This window comes from Myotis davidii, unplaced genomic scaffold, assembly GCF_000327345.1.
Source record: "Myotis davidii unplaced genomic scaffold, ASM32734v1 scaffold1012, whole genome shotgun sequence".
In the NCBI taxonomy this organism is placed as follows: domain Eukaryota; kingdom Metazoa; phylum Chordata; class Mammalia; order Chiroptera; family Vespertilionidae; genus Myotis; species Myotis davidii.
Window position 1 is genome coordinate 1,301,650 of NW_006283769.1, and position 16,598 is coordinate 1,318,247.

Sequence of the window (16,598 nt, forward strand, 5' to 3'; positions counted from 1 at the left end):
ACAGAGCAGGGCTGAAGTCAGGTGGGGAACCTTGGCTTCCTCCGTCACTGGAGCAAGCAAGCCTCATGTTCGCTTCAGCTGCGTGGCTGCCGGCCACCATCTTGGTTGGCAGTTAATTTGCATATCTTGCTGATTAGCCAATGGGAAGGGTAGCAAAGTTACGGTTAATTACCATGTTTCTCTATTATTAGATAGGATAATCCACAGGAAAATACACTTAACTTCCCAAAATATTTCCTCTATTCTGCTGCTTCTTATTCTTTAAATCTCTCAGGTATTATACCACAATCTACCATTTGCACTAAACTATGCAAGTATTCTTGAGGCTTTTTAGATTAGTCCTGCTACTCCTAGTGGGTCAGCACAGCAACAGTTCTTTCCAAAGAAAGAAATCTCTCTAGTTTTCTACTAACTTGTCTTAGTCTCCCCAACTTACTTTACAGGCTTAATGGAAAAGTTAGTAAATAGATCACAAAGTGATTCTCTACCACCATTTTTATAAATCCTACTGGGATAGCATAGAAGCTTACTTTGGAACGTGAGTAGGTAGCCTAACCAAAACCAAGAGAGGAAGAATCTCTTTTTAATCTCCTGTTACATTTATAAATAATCCTCTGATAGTTACATGACTGATAACACATGTTAGCTGGAAGAAGATAAATCATGTATCAAATGTAGTTGGTGACTTAGCAGAAAAATAGATAAGTTATATGTTCATAATAGAGTACTAGTTAGATTCTCTACTGTGTATTTTTTATTCTAATGGGCCCATCAATGGGGACTTCCTGCATCATTGTCCTCAGGATTGGACATTATTGCAGAAGTGAAGAGACAAAGAAAGGAGTCATTGCTCTGCTTTGAATTTCAAATGTCTGGAGATTTCAGGCTTTTATGTAATTGACCAAAGTGTGGATGAATGCCTGTTGATATAAAGAAAGATTTTGCTACCATGCAGAGAGGTGGGGGATAGAAACTTCACAAGAAAAGGAGACATAAAGAGAAGGTTTGGAAGAAGGTGAGGGGATCCTTACATGTCTCCCTCAACCTAAGTCTTGATTGGGAAAGAAACTATAGATTGATTTTGGGGACCTAAAAGCAGATATTTTCTTCTCACTCTACATGATTAGCACAGGAAATGCTTCCCACCTTTTAGAGATCCAACATCCAGGACAGAGCAGAGGTTGGACTAGCAAAAAGGAAATAGCAGAGAGAAGATCTGAGACAAGCCTCTGAGCTGTAGTGGTCTGGGAAAACATTCAACATTTTCTTATGGTCATGAGAAGGAGGAGTGGCAGATGGCTCGGAAGAGGCTTGTGGAACACAGACTGTGTGCCCCGAATACTGGGTGCCATGAATGTCAGCAGCTTCATGGCCAGTGGGCACATTAAACCTCAGCAGGGAGGTCAGGTGATTATGTTGGACTAGGCATATGCCTCCTCTCTGGGCCCCACAACTTCCAGAATATTGTAGTGTTCTGAGCCTCCTCCAAAACCAGACACCACCCATGAAGAAGGGAAGGACCAGTGAGAGTGAGACTCTGGAATTAACTGACTTGTTAACAATAATGATATTAAGTTTTAAACCAGAAATATCTCAAATTGGCAAGATTAAGCTTTTCACTGCTGAACTGTATTCAGTTTTGTACAATTGATTCTATGACTGTGAGCTTAAAATCCATTATGTACATGCATATATGCCCACTAAATTGTGAACAATTTGAGGGCAGAGCCCAATTGTAATGGATTATTTTATCCGTGGGACCTAGTAAAATGCCTGAAACAGGGTAATAATTGAGGTAGCAGGTACTGTACTAAATTAATATAAAAGAAATAAAACACTTTGTGAACTGGATAATTGCCTCATTCTTAGTAAACACAATTAATGCTACTTAATAAAACATTCAGCTCCACAGTTCATTTTCCTCTGAGATGGAGTCTGGCCTTACTTTTCATGACAGTGAGAGAACCTCTTTGATAATTTCTGTGGTACTTCTTTTTTCCCTCTATATCTTTGCCAATTTACTGGTTGAAGGTGAGCATCACTCTAATGGCTCATCCTGCTCGTCTAAAGAATAAAAACTTAACAGAGGTCCAGCCAGTGTAGCTCAGCAACCTATGAACCAGGAGATGTCAGTTTGATTCCCAGTGGGGGGCATGCGTGAGGCAGCTGATTAATGATTCTTTCTCATCATCGATGTTTCTATCTCTCTTTTTCTCTCCCTTCCTCTCTGAAATCAATGAAAAATATTTTTAAAAAACTTAACAGAAACATGCAGAGCTGGAAAAAGGAAAGAGAAAAAGAAAAAAAACAAATGTTAGAAGAAGGCCTCTGAAAAAGAAAGTACAGTAATTCTTTATTGTAAAGTCTCCCATAAAATTATGTTTGTACTTCCACATGATTCTCCCATTAACATTAGGAAGCAACTTTTACCTAGAGAGAAATGAACCTCTCCTAGATGTCTCTGAGACAAAACTCTTCTGCCATGTCAGGAAACCCTTTTTTTAAGTGCCATTTATTAATGGTTTTTCTTCCATCTCAGCTTTTATCTATTTTCTGATAGAAAGATTGGAAACAAATGGGCAGGGAACAGAATTCCACATCAACCATTAATACAATATCGTGTTAAGTAATAATTTCCTATTTAAAGTGTTTTAAATCTAAGTGTAATTTTAGAATGCACCAAGGCTTCCTTGACAATAGGAGTGGTTAATTCAAGGACCATCTTTGGTTTTTTACCCAAATATGAAAAGGACCTTCAAAAACCTAAGCGACCAAAGATAACATTCTACAGCATATCATGCATGGGTTTACTAAAAGCTTTCTTGCAGACTTTATTTTTTAAAGTATAGCTAAATTTTGAGCATGAAATTTATTATTTTTTAAAAATATATTTTTATCGATTTCAGAGAGCAAGGAAGAGGGAGAAAGAGATAGAAACATCAATGATGAGAATCATTGATCGGCTGCCTCCTGCACTCCCCCTACTGGGGATCGAGCCCGCAACCCAAGCATGTGCCCTTGACTAGAATCAAACCTGGGACCTTCCAATCTACAGTCCAACACTCTATCCACTGAGCCAAACCAGCTAGGGCTTGAGCATGAAATTTAATTGAACATTAGTCACCTATTGTTTCTTCATTCAGAGAAAATGAAATGGGTCTGTACAGTAATGCCCTGGTACTTTGGTTTCTGCCCTACTAGGAAAAACACTAAATAGGTTGGATCTCAACCAGGAAGGCATAGTTCTTTATCAAATAAAAAAAAAAAAAACAAGGATAAATAAGTAAAAAGAAAACCACTATAGTTTTCAGAAAACTTAAGAGAAGACTACAGACATGGCAGAAATGATGGTAATTTTCAGTGATTTTATATTTTTTACTCTTTCTGCTTTTGAAATTGTAGGTTATGATATACTGCTTAGATGAGATGAACAGATGTTTCATGGGAATGAGGATAGAAAGATAATTATTCTCCATATTGAGAGGAAGTATAATAATAAAAGCATAATATGCTAATTAGATCAGACATCCTTCTGGACAACCTTCTGGATGAGGCCCAGGTCCCGGGTGCCAGAGGGAAGGGGTGCTGGCAGCCGGGGAAAGGAAGGCCTACTCTTGCACGAATTTTGTGTATCGGGCTTCTAGTAAAATAATAATGAAACTGTGAGCTCTTGGGCCACACTGCCACGGTTGGAATCCTATTCCTTTGCTTTCTAATTATGTGATCTGAAGAAAGTGAAATAATCTTGCAATACCTGGGTTTCATTATGTGTAACATGAGGACACTAATGTATTTACCTCAAAAAGTTGTGAGGATTGAATGAGTTAATAAATGTAATTAGAACAGAGTTTGGCACATTGTAAGCATTAAAAAATACTAGTTATTTTGAGTAATTACTAATGATTGGATTGTATTCTAGTGCCCTAGAAATAACCCCCATATTCAGTTAGTCTTTCTATATATTATTGCCAGAAAGGCTAGTTTAAGATCAGCCCTCAGGTATCCAAATTATCCACCCTGAGAGATGTCAAGTGATATTTAATTGGTTTATATCCAATAGTTCAGAACAGCAAGTCATTTATTTACCCCAGGGGTGTAGAAAACATCTCAAAAGGTGCATGTCTATACTATAGTTTTCAAAATAGACATCATATTTATAATGAATCATTATAATTGCCTTTCAATTCTGAAAGATGATTGGCAATTCCTGTCTAAAAATTTCCAACTAAAATTGTTATGGCATGCCATATAGATCTAGAGGATTGAAGCTTTGATTGGCCATTAATCCATCTGTAGCTTGAAACTAGGCCTGTTCTCAGAGGAAAATATTGGCACTGCATGTAAGTAATTTTTTGGCCATCCAAGTGAGGTGGCCCTTCATTCAGATACATGTCTTGATTAGATTTTTTCATAAGAAAATGTTAACCTTACGTTCTGCCTAGTTGGTTGTTAAATATGTAACAGGATATTTGCACTGAACGTTTCCTCTGGGGAATGTTTTTTGAACTCTTTGATGACCAAATTTTATTCAAAAAATAAAACTCGTATTTATGGAAAATTATCTAAAGGACACAAAGTCTTCAAGATAGTCCACATTTTTCTCTTTGATCAAACAATACCACCAAGATTAGGGCACTAATACTGTGTTGTTTGGAGTCATCATAAAGCTGATTTTATTGAGTAGTGTTTCACCAAAGTCACCGTTGTGTCTATATAGGTACATGGTTAAAGACAGTATCCACTACATAAAGGAGAGCACTAGAAAAATTATTCTCAGAGAAAATTATGATTTCTCAATTATAAATTTTTTTCTTTTAAAAAAATCTTACTCTGGTTCCTTATTTGCTTTGGCCACTAGGAATCTTATTGCTAATAACTTTTGTATATTTTTAAGCCTTTATCAGGTCAAGAACAGAAAGCAAATGCTTATATTTGCACGGCATGCTGAAGAAGAGAGAGGAAGCTCCTTGTGGCCAAAGGTAGCCAGCCCAACTACACCTGGATTTTGTGATTGCCGGAGTTTAGTATGCTTGTACACCATCCATGGAATACCACTTGGAAATATCTGTTCCGTGGTATACATTTATATATATTTCAAATTGTATGGCTGATTGAAATCAACCTAAAATCTTTGTGGAAGGAGGCAGGAAATAAAACACCAAATAATCAAATTGATCAAAAGTAGAGGAGCAGCAGAGACATGGAGTGCCAAGATTATAGAACTTTAGAGCAGCCAGGCCGTAAGCATTCGCAGAGGACCCTGCGGAGAATGAAAGCTCCTTAGTAATCCTGTGGCTTGGTATCTAAGAGTGAACTTGGGTCCCAAATCCCAATGAAAACTAAGAATATCTGAATTGCTAGGACCATGATATGACAAAGACAGTTCCCAGGACAGATAAGTAGGGAAGAAGATTGGGGAGAGAAAGAAGCAAATATTCAGAAACTGGAAAACACAGGAGAAATACCCCTTATAGCCCACCTTTCTAAGAATACTGGAATAAAAGGTTTTAAAGTGTTATAAGGAGAAACTAAAACTGACATCAGAAACCCACTGTAAATAATATGAAATTAACTTTGAAATTTAAACTTGAATCAACATTTTAGTAAAATGCATATAGTATTCAGTATGTAATATATATTTAATCACTTAAAATTATTTTTTATTATCTTGTATTAAGTCTAAAACTGAAGAATCCTTGCAACTATTATTATAGTTTGCTAACTGATAGAGCATTCTTCACTTTTTAAGGCAACATTTTTTAACACAGAAAGGAACAAAATCAGGTAATTTGTACTCCTTAGAAAATGTTGCTTAAACAAGGCTACCTTTCCATCTGTAGGTGCTATACAACATAATTGTATTAACAGTTAGAGTCTTCCGCCTATATGCTATCAATTCCCACATTAACATCTTCAGCCAAGTAAAACTCTAGATTTGTATATTAAAATTCCCACTCAATATTTCCATTGGGCTATTTTTTAGACATTCTAATTTTAAATTGTCTTTAAAATTATCTCTAGATCTTGCCCCCACACCTCTTTCACCTCAAGCCTTTCTCATCTCAATCAATGATAATTGCATCTTTCTAGTTGCTCAGGTACCAAACTTTGGAGTCTCTTTGACTCTTTACTCCCCACGTCATATTTAATTAATCAGGAAACCTTGATGGCTTTACATTAAAACATACCCAGAATTTAACCACCTTCCTCTGTTTCCTCCATCACTACCCTGGTCCAAGCCACATTCGTCACCCACTAGATAATTACAGTAGGCTCTAACTTAACTTGTCTCCCTTCTGCCACTCTTGCCCCTTTACAGTCTATTTTCAACACAGCAGCCAGAATAATCCTTGATTATGGAAGTCAGGTCATATCACTCTTTATTATTGTGTTATATTTACATAAGTTTCTAGAACACTGCCTGGTATATAGTCTGTGCCTATGACTGAATGCATGAATAATTCTTAGAATAGAATCCTGATATTTAGGGAAAGCAACTTTCTTGCTTAATATCTCAGAGAGTAGCAGAATTAATCCAGGTCTTTGAACTTTTTTCTAATGTTTCATTCTACTATGCTTCCTTCTAGACATGTTGACAGAACCCTCAGTGTAGATATCAATAGTTTTTTGGAAGAAGGGGGTTGAACTGATTAGTAGGAGGCTGAGTTCAAGTCCTACTCCTAAGCAGGCAGAATCTGAGTACCATAGGTTTGGCTTACAGAAGGTAGTTGAACTAGATTATCCTTAAGGTCCATTCTAGAGCTCCATAAGTCCAGTGACACTGCAAAATTTACCAATTTTCCAATATCAGTTCAAGTAAAAAGTCCCATGGGAGTATCAGCAGCACAAGGGAGCCTACCAGATATGCTAATCTGCTTTTTAGATTCCCAAATACAGCAAAAGCTATTAAACTTGTTAAGTGGGGCCAGGACCAGGGCTGGCTGCTCACCCCTGACATTTAGCTCAGTTGGCACTCTCGGTGGTGATATATGCAAATGTGGTTAAACTGAGTGTGACACCCATTTGTTTACTTATTTATTTATTTTATGTCTTCACTTTGTGAAATCAAGCCTGCATCCAAATTAGTGGTGTGACGTCTTAGGGTTTATAACAAGCCTTTGTGTGTGTATTCTTTTTAGCTCCTTAGGTTAGAGCTCACTATATATATTTATACATATAAATATATAATGCATATATATATATGTGTATGTATGTATAAGTATTTATACAAATATTTGTATTTATTTCTCTACCTCAAATACAACTTTCTGTCTCAAAATATACTTTCTCAACCCCAATTATCCCTTTATTCCAGCAAAACCAGTTTCTCTATGGTTCCTCTAAATCTCTCTTTTTTTTCTTGCTCTTTTGTTTGTTTCTTTCTTTCTCCCATTCCTCCCTCCCCTCCTTCTTTTGGTTTGTTTTCTCTATATTATGTTTTTTCATACTGATTTCCTCACAAAAGGCCTTCCTCCCTCTTCCCAATAATTCTAACCCATCATCATCTAAAGATGCAATTTACCCGTGAGAAATCTTCTCTGGCTGCTGAACAAGAGTCAGAGCATGAATTTTCTCTTTTATTCCAGAAGTCATGATTCTGTTATCATTAATAATTTATCACCTGTAGCTCTTGATTTGTTGTTGGTCATTCTCCTGTAGTAAATACACTGTCTGGCGCTCACTGGATTGTACATTTCTTTTTTAAAAAAATTTAATATATTTTATTGATTTTTTACAGAGAGGAAGGGAGAGGAATAGAAAGTTAGAAACATCGATGAGAGAGAAACATCGATCAGCCGCCTCCTGCACACCCCCTACTGGGGATGTGCCCGCAACCAAGGTACATGCCTTGACCAGAATCGAACCTGGGACCCTTTAGTCCGCAGGCTGACACTATCCACTGAGCCAAACCGGTTAGGGCTGGATTGTACACTTCTTGAGTGCATGGACTTATTTTCTAGATCTCTTAGACCTTTCTTTTCACAGGTTAGTGCAGGTTTGTGTATAGAGCAGGAAGCTCCCAAAGAGTCTGTGTCTTGGTTATCTGTTGCTTCATAGCAAAACCCCCCAAATTTAGAGCTTAAATAACCATTTTTATTTTACTTAATGGTTTTGGAGGTGAAGAACTTGGGAATAGCTTGACTGGCGGTTTATCTCTTATGACTATGATGTCAGCTGAGGCAGCTGGAGCTGGAGAATACACCTCCAAGTTGGCTTCTGCACTCACATGGCAGGTGCCTTGGTGTTCCTTGGCCTGTCACTCTCTACATGAGGTCTCATCCTTCACGGGCTTTCATGTGGCTTGGGCTTCTCACAGCACTGTTATCTTGAGGTAATCACATTTCTTACATGATGGCTGGCTTCCAAGAGGAAGAAATCAGAAGCTCCAAGTCAATTAAGTGATATGCCTGGAACTGGCACACAGTGACACATCAGACCTATTCTTTTATTGCTCAAAGCAGTCACAAGGCCTCCCAGATTCAAGGGGATTAGAGAAATGGACTCCAGTTCTTGATGGAAGTGTGACAAGGTCATACTCTAGGAAAGCATGTAGGATGAAGTTACTGTTGAAGCCATTTTTGAAAAATGTAATGTGACTCAATCTGCAGAGTAAATGTAATGGTTTCATTTAGAAATGCATTTGAGTAAAATATATAAATTGAAAAGTCAAAAGTTTAAATGTGTAACATGACTGCGATTTTAGATCAACCATTCAATAAAAAAAACCAAATGTACAGACCAACATTTTATTAAGAGGACATGCACAGTTAGGTTCTCATCTGAGGTACATGGCCTATCTGAATGACTATAAAATGGTGCTGTGCTAGACCATTTTATAGCTAGACCATTTGGTTAGGTGGAATGTAGTAACCACTAGTTCTATTGCAGAAGCTTTTGCTGCGTCGAATGTAGTAACGGCATAACCATGGTATTTATTCTCTCTGTAAAGAGCCTAGAATTTAGTTTGAAGTCTAACATTTAAAAGGCACTCATTGCTTTTCCAGCTTAGTTCTTCAGTCTCAAGCATCATCAATTTCAATCTTATTCTTTTTAGTTTTGTAGGTTAACCCATAAAACAAGCCAGAAAATAAATTATATTTTACATATTCACATTATTATTATTAAAATATATTTTAAACATGTACTATGTTTAAAATGCTTTGTGTGCCATGTAGGATAAAATATAAATTAGGGTTATATTGAATAGAATAAGTTCTTAGTTGTTGACATGTAATATTGCAGTCCTGTGTGTGTGTCTGTGTATATTAGGATTTTAATGAGTTTGTGACATAGATTACATAGAGAAGTAGGCAGTCTATCTTAAAGTTTTAAGATAGAATATTGATATTATGTCACTGGATCTTATACTCATCTACTAAATCGAGAGTTCTTTAAGGTCAACACTAGTCTTATCTCTCTCTCTCTCTCTCTCTCTCTTTCTACAGCAACATACCTGGCATGTTTTATGTACCCACTATTTACAGAATAGGTCACTCTCTGGAGTGGAGTTACCATGCAAATAGAACTGCTGGAAAACTAATTCTGATTTGCTCACCCTGGGAATTTGAAGTCAAAACATGCTACTTCAACTACCCAGAACCTTGAGGAAAAGATTGGCCCCCTGCGATTGTCCAATTGAATTTGGGTGAATCTTTGTATGCCTGAATCTGCCTCATTATTTACACTGAGTTACCTGCAGTCTTAGGAACTGCTGATAATATAATCTTTTCCAAAATTCTTGAAATCAAATAACCGTTACTGAAACATTACTGAGTATGGAATGAATCAGAAACATGTGGATTAAATTTCCCTGAAAATGTCTTTGGTTATAAAAATTACGGGGGAAAAGTGTTTGGCCAGATGCATTGTGGGTGATGCCAAGTTGTTTGAAAAATGTGTGTGCTAGTTAGATAAACAAACAAACAAGTTTTATTTCCCTCTTGCCTTGTAAAATCTTCCACTCACTGTAAGAATCTTAGGTCAGCTTGCAGTTGGGTTGTTTAAAGGTTTTTGAGAAGTAGATGGTTTCCTTCTTTTCCTAGTCATTAGAGGCAGAAAGCTATATCGATAAATGCTCCTGAGAATGCAAGTAAGTGACGCTGGTGTTTCTCAATAGATTTCCATGGGTCGAATGATGTAAGATGTATTTGGAAGATTTATTTGATTTCTGAATGTTAACTGAAGATTTTATCTAAAGTAGGTTACTTCATAAGAGAAGCAGCTGACTTGTTCAACCTAAACTGTTACTAAAATATTCAAAGCTTTGACATGGTATACATATGTGTAAAGGAAAAAATACCTTCATCATTCACACTTGAAAGTAATTAAGTCTCAAAATCTACTTAGTGAAAGGAAGTGTTTTAGGGTCAAAATAAATTTTATTATAATGGTTGTTATTGTTTTTCTCATCCTCTCCACCCAAATCCATCACATAAAATTGGTTAAGCATCTACAAGTCTCTACTCAGCAACTTAAGGGGAGCCACGTGGATATGTCCCTGGTAATTAGACAGACATGAATATGTATACCATAGTACAACAGAAAAAAAGACATTCAGAGATAAATGGGTCATAGATTATTTCTGTCAGTGGCTTTCACACTTAAGTGTACAGAAGTATCATCAGGAGATTTTATTAAAAATACAGGTTGCAAAGGTCTCCTTCTCTCCTCAGAGGTATTGGCATGAATTGGGGGCCAGGAATCTCCATATTTAGCAAAGATACAAGTTGATTGTGATGAAGATTATCCAAGTATCACAAACATGGATTTAGAGGAGAGAAGAGAAAACTTTTTGAGGCCTATATTGGGAGGAAGGATTGAGGGATTTCTACCCGAAAGAATAGGGATACAAGGACAGTTATACCACCTAATCAGTCAGTACCTGTACTATTTTTAGACTGTAAGTATAAATTTCCAAAAATGTGTCTGTTCATTCCGTAAGTATTTATTAAATTCTAGGTAAGTTCTAAAAAAATACAAATACAAATAAATGCCTTTATGAATTTTACATTCTAGTACAGGGATATATTCTATACAAAAGAAAGAAATGCAATAATTTCTAGGCCTCGTAAGGTTAAGTGTTCAAGAGACAAAGTGGCACGGGGGTTGAAACTTTAGGAGGAGTGGAGAGAAAAGGCTTGTTAAGAGGTGACATTTGAGTAAAACAAAGGAGGCAAGGGAGCGAGAAGCAGTCTCTGGAATGCCCCAGCTGGAAAGTTTCCAGGCTGCAGGAACCACGATTGCAAAGGCCCGGAAGTAGAAGCATGGACAGTGTGGCCTGGATGGAGTGGGCCAGGAGAGTAGACGGCAAAGAGGTGAGAGACCACAACTGGAAGGGTCTCAAGCCGATCACAGACTTTGGCTTCTCCTCTGAGTGGGATGGGACGACGGTATTAGAAGATTTGAACAAAGGCAAAACTTAGTTTGTTTCCACCATAAATGAAGTGGAAATAAAACGGGAATTCAGTTAGTCATTCACTCTATGGCACTTACAGAACTGGTAGTGGACAGTGTTTGTGTGGTGGGGATATTTGGGTAGATGGTGGTCAGAGGATGGAAAAAGCTGGATAAAGTGTCAAAAATGGGACCCTATCCTCAAATTATATTCTAGTATACATGGGGATTACATAAGTCATTTAGTCCATGAGCAGTTACTCTCCAAACAAGTCAATATTGCCTCATTTTTTAGGGTTCTTTTATGTACATAAATATGGAGTGTTTCTGTTTAAGAATGAAGGATGTGAGAATTTGGCCTCATTGGAAAGGTGTTTGAATTTTTGAAATCTGTGGGTTTATATAAGTCTTTAATTTCCATTTCTAAAGACCTGGGGTTTTAAGTAAACTTAATACCTGAGAGAGAACATTGGGAACAATACATCAGAATCACCAAATTTCCTAAACTAAGGAACCCAAGACAATGCAAACAAGTCATGTAAGCTATCTGGGAATAACAAAGTATTCTTGACCCTTTCAACATAGTGACTATAAGTCACCAGTAAATTTTAGTTGATAAATTGGGATTATAGAGCCAAGGGGTGTTTGTTTTCCAGTTTGCTAAGATGCAGCTGGGCTCATAGGAAACATGCCAATGCTCCAAGTAAACAGATAGTGGTCTCGTTGGAATGAGACACAAATAAGAACTGGTGACAGCGTTTGGCTAGGTGAGGGCTCTAGTGTATGTTGTTGCCTGTTTTCATTCTCCCTTGGCAACATCTTTGATCTCATCTCCCTTCTAATTAATTAACAATACCAAGTAACCAGTGTGATTAATTTTTTTCTGTTGATTAACTGATCTGTGATTTATTAGCAGAAAGATTTTTTTTTTTGTTTGTGACTGATAGATATTTTTTTCTGAGCACCGACTTAGATTCATGAACTTCACATTATTTCTATGTTAAAGAAAATGGGATTCAAGATGCTGTCCCTATTTCATAGGTACTTGAGTATTAAAATAGACTGGAACCTACTTAATATTATTCTAGTTTAAGAAATATTAAAATTGTATTGAACATAATTTTACAGGGGGTCATAAGAATAACTAATAGTGAATATTTAGGAATCAAGTAATAAAAATATAAGGATTAGTCTCATTTTTTTCAGATGAAGTAAATAAAGGTAGTTGGCTTGCCCAATGTCACATAACTAAACCAATGTGAGAGCTAGGTCAAGCCCAGTTTACTCACTTTCAGCAGAGGGCTCTGGAGTGTTCTAACCTAACAGATCTTTAACAAGAACCATCAGCATTGGTGGGTGTTATCTATGACTCATAACTGAAAGCCCCTTGACTCAAGTGGTCTATCCAGTTCCACACACACATTTAACATAATCCCAGGTCTTGGGGGAGGTTAGACTGGGGAGACTGATGGAGAAGGTAGTCCAGCTCTCTCATTTTTTAGATAAGAAATATGTTCTGCAAGACGTTCATGCTCCAGCTGTATCCTGGCTCTAGTTCATTTCTTCTTCTAAATCAGTGCTCTTTTGTAAACCATTATAGCTTAGATTTCCTGACATGATTATTTGAATTGTGCCAGCTTATTATCTTCACTGGCAGCAAAATAGAAAGTCCAGGTCTTCTTCTTCTTTTTTTTTTTTTTAAGTCAGGTTTTCTGGTAGCAATCGCAACATCTTGACTGTGAGCCACTTCTGCTGCTTTGTTAACCAGCCATTTAAAACTCAAACTTCTGGATCAGAAAAATAAAGAATTCAAAGAAAAAGAAGCACTATTTGGTTGAGTTGACTTGGCTTCCTTTGCTTCTTTAGTATTCAAGTGGGCAATTTGTACAATTTCCCTTGCTTTGATCTTAGCTGCCCAAGTTGCAGGCACAATTACTTGCCCATCCCTCCATCCATAGACTTTGAAGGACATGGAAAAAACTCACCCATTGTGAAACTTCCAGACTGAAAGTGCCTACAGTTGTTGCTGCTGCTGACTTGGGCCATATGAAAGGAGCAGCTCCAGCCAGGCCTGCCCCCAAGCCACCCACCATGCCAAACTTCTCGGTCTTGCCAACACCATTTCCTGGTGAAGCTTCCCAATGTGTATCCACTGGCATGCCCTTGGAAAAGCAGGAATACCCAATCAGGAATTAATTATTGGGGAGAATAAGGCAAGACAGAGCTTTCTATTTAACTTGGAACCATGATAACCACGAAATGGCTCTGGGTATTTTGTGAATCAGATTTCTGTCAAATCCATGTATTTTTTGATTTGGACACACTTGAGTGATTGTACTGTTCTTTGGTAAGGACTATTTGATGTTCAAAAGCCTTGAAGCCATTTAGACCACTTTCTTTTCCCCTTTTCAAATAGAAGTTTGCATTTTGTCTACCACAAAGAGAACGTCAATGCCAAAAGGTTTGAGTTTACTTTGAAAGTCCAAACCCACAAACTTTGATTGGCTCCTCCGCTTGGCCAGACATATTCTCCAGGGATCCAGGCCTTACATCAAATGGGACAGTATGATGTCATAATGAAGAGTGTACATGTGGGGCAGACAACCTGATTTCAAATCCCTCAACCTTACTTTTGAGCGAATTGTTGCATCTTACTTAGCCCCATCTTCCAATGGGGTCGTAAGAGGACCAACTTCCTTATAATACTGTATTTGGAGCATTTAGGAACCTGACACAAAGTAAGCAATTTATGGCTGGCTGGTACGGCTCAGTGGTTGAGCATCAACCTTTTAACCAGGAGGTCACAGTTGGATTCTAGGTCAGGGCACATGCTAGGGTTGCCGGCTTGATCCCCAGTGGGGGTGTGTGTGGGAGGCAGCTGGTTGATGATTCTCAACATTGATGTTTCTATCTCTCCCTCTCCCTTTCTCTCTTTGAAATCAGTAAAAACATATAAATCATTTTTCTGAAATAAGCAATTCATGAGAAGGTTGGGGAGAACTAACTTTTGGGTAAGGTTTATTTGCATTTGGATATTTTCTTTTCATATAATGAATTGAAATGACCTTTATTAATAAAAGAGAATAAGCAATTATACAGTATTGCAGACTTTTAGTTTTAAAAATCATTTCAACATTTCTCAAATGGGTATTACGTATACAACAATTTCTGTCCAACATTGCAATACCGCCAACCTCTCGTTTCCTCTCATTCTCTTTTATGCTTTAGCCCAAACTAAAGTCTTTTCCCGTTTTCACTAAACTCAAATCAATGTTTTCCCTTTTCTTCCTTGGTCTCCATGCCCCTGAGTGCATATCAAGTGCATTTGACATTTTTTTAGTTTGATTTTAAGGATTCTTTCTGGATGAATCATGCTAATAGTGACCAGAGATTAAAAGGGAATGGGAGTGGAACTTGTGAAAACACGAAGGCAAAAGGAGGAAAAGAAGAATAGGTCCAGAGATGCTGGAAAAACTGAGAAAGTCCCATATGAAAATTCCTGTAAGATAGAGGGAGGAGGAATCAAACTTAACACCTGAGTGCTAGTCAACTAGGTGGCAAAGATTTAGTGGAAATCATGTAGATTCTGATGATAGATGAATGGTGTAATCATGGAAGCTTTTCTGAGAAATTCAGGGAGGGCTTGACCTTGACTTATATCTGGAGTTAGATCTTTGCTTTACTATGGTTTTTACTATTAACTTTCTTTTTTTAAAATATATTTTATTGATTTTTCACAGAGAGGAAGGGAGAGAGATAGAGAGAGTTAGAAACATTGGTGAGAGAGAAACATCGATCAGCTGCCTCCTGCACATCCACCACCGGGGATGTGCCCGCAACCCAGGTACATGCCCTTGACTGGAATCGAACCCGGGACCTCTGAGTCCGCAGGCTGACGCTCTATCCACTGAGCCAAACTGGTTTCGGCCTATTAACTTTCTTAACGAGAAATCCATTCCACTATAGTTTGGTGGCTCTGGTTCTCAGTTTTATTATCTGTGCCCTAAAGAACCAAAGGGTAGATAATTGTGAAGGTTTTTCTCCTCCAGCTTAAAGGTCTTGTGGTCCTTTGTTCTGTATGGTGGTGGTTCTGCCACTGGTTATCAGTGCTTGTTGGAGTACTTTAGCAAAGGTTTGATTCTGTGCTGTTTGAAGTTGCTCCATGACTCTTTTCTGCCATTCTTCAGCCTTAGGGATGGATGTACTGAAAACATCACATGTTCATTGAGGCAGACAGCCCAGGAAGTGCTGTGGTAATTGAAATGCCACTCGCCTTTTCAGCTCTGAGAGGAGTTACTTACACTGACTCTTTTTGTTGAAGTAGAAAAGAATGGTTCGGTGACCTTGTGCACTATTTTGATTTTTAAAATGGATTAGTGGGACAAGACAGACATAATGTAGAAATTTTAATAACTACCCAAGCCATTTCACTCCATCAGCAAAATGTAAGCCATGATAACGGACTATCACTGTTGGCACCATTGTCCAATATTTATTCAGGTGATGATGCTATGGAAGCCCGGGGCCATAACTCAGAACCTGGCAAACCATGTTCTCTTTTCTGCAGGTGTTCATTTCTAAGAAAGAGAGTTATGATATACTTGTACCAGGTATAATGGTTTACAGCACAGTTTTTTATTTTAAAATAAATTTATTGGGGTGACATTGGTTAATAAGATTATGTAGGTTTCAAGTGTACAATGCTATAATACATCATCTGTATTATGTATTTACCACCCAAAGTCAGTTTTAAACCTTCATTAAATCCCAAGAACAACTTTATTGTATGAGTATTATTATCAATCTTAATTTTATAGGTGAGGAAATTGAGGCCAAGAGAGCTTATATCGCTATTAAGTACCAGAGTAAGTATTCAAATCCAGATGTTGTATTTTTAGTTTAAAAATGTGTTTAAGTCTATAAAACACTGCTTCCCAGGAATAGAAACTAGAAAGAAAAAGTGGAAACTCTGAGTAATAATGAAGAATTCAATAAGCAGAATAAGAAGTGCAGTTATTGAAGGTTAGAGGTATGGGAATATTGTTCTGCTGAGGGTGCTGGACATCTCTGAATCCCCATAATAAGTTTTGGTACAAGCTGGATACCGGGTGACCACAGCTCCCTTTGCTTTCTCTGTCTCCATGGAATAGATGTAACTGTGGGTAGGTATCCTCTCTCCAGCTTTCTAGATCTTATGTGTCGCT

General features: G+C 37.6%; 1 pseudogene; it reads right to left on the minus strand.

Moving 5' to 3' along the window:
• The window catches only part of LOC107183658, a 25,085-nt pseudogene extending 11,532 nt beyond the window's left edge, over nucleotides 1-13,553 (minus strand).
• Between the last annotated feature and the right edge of the window lie 3,045 nt (nucleotides 13,554-16,598).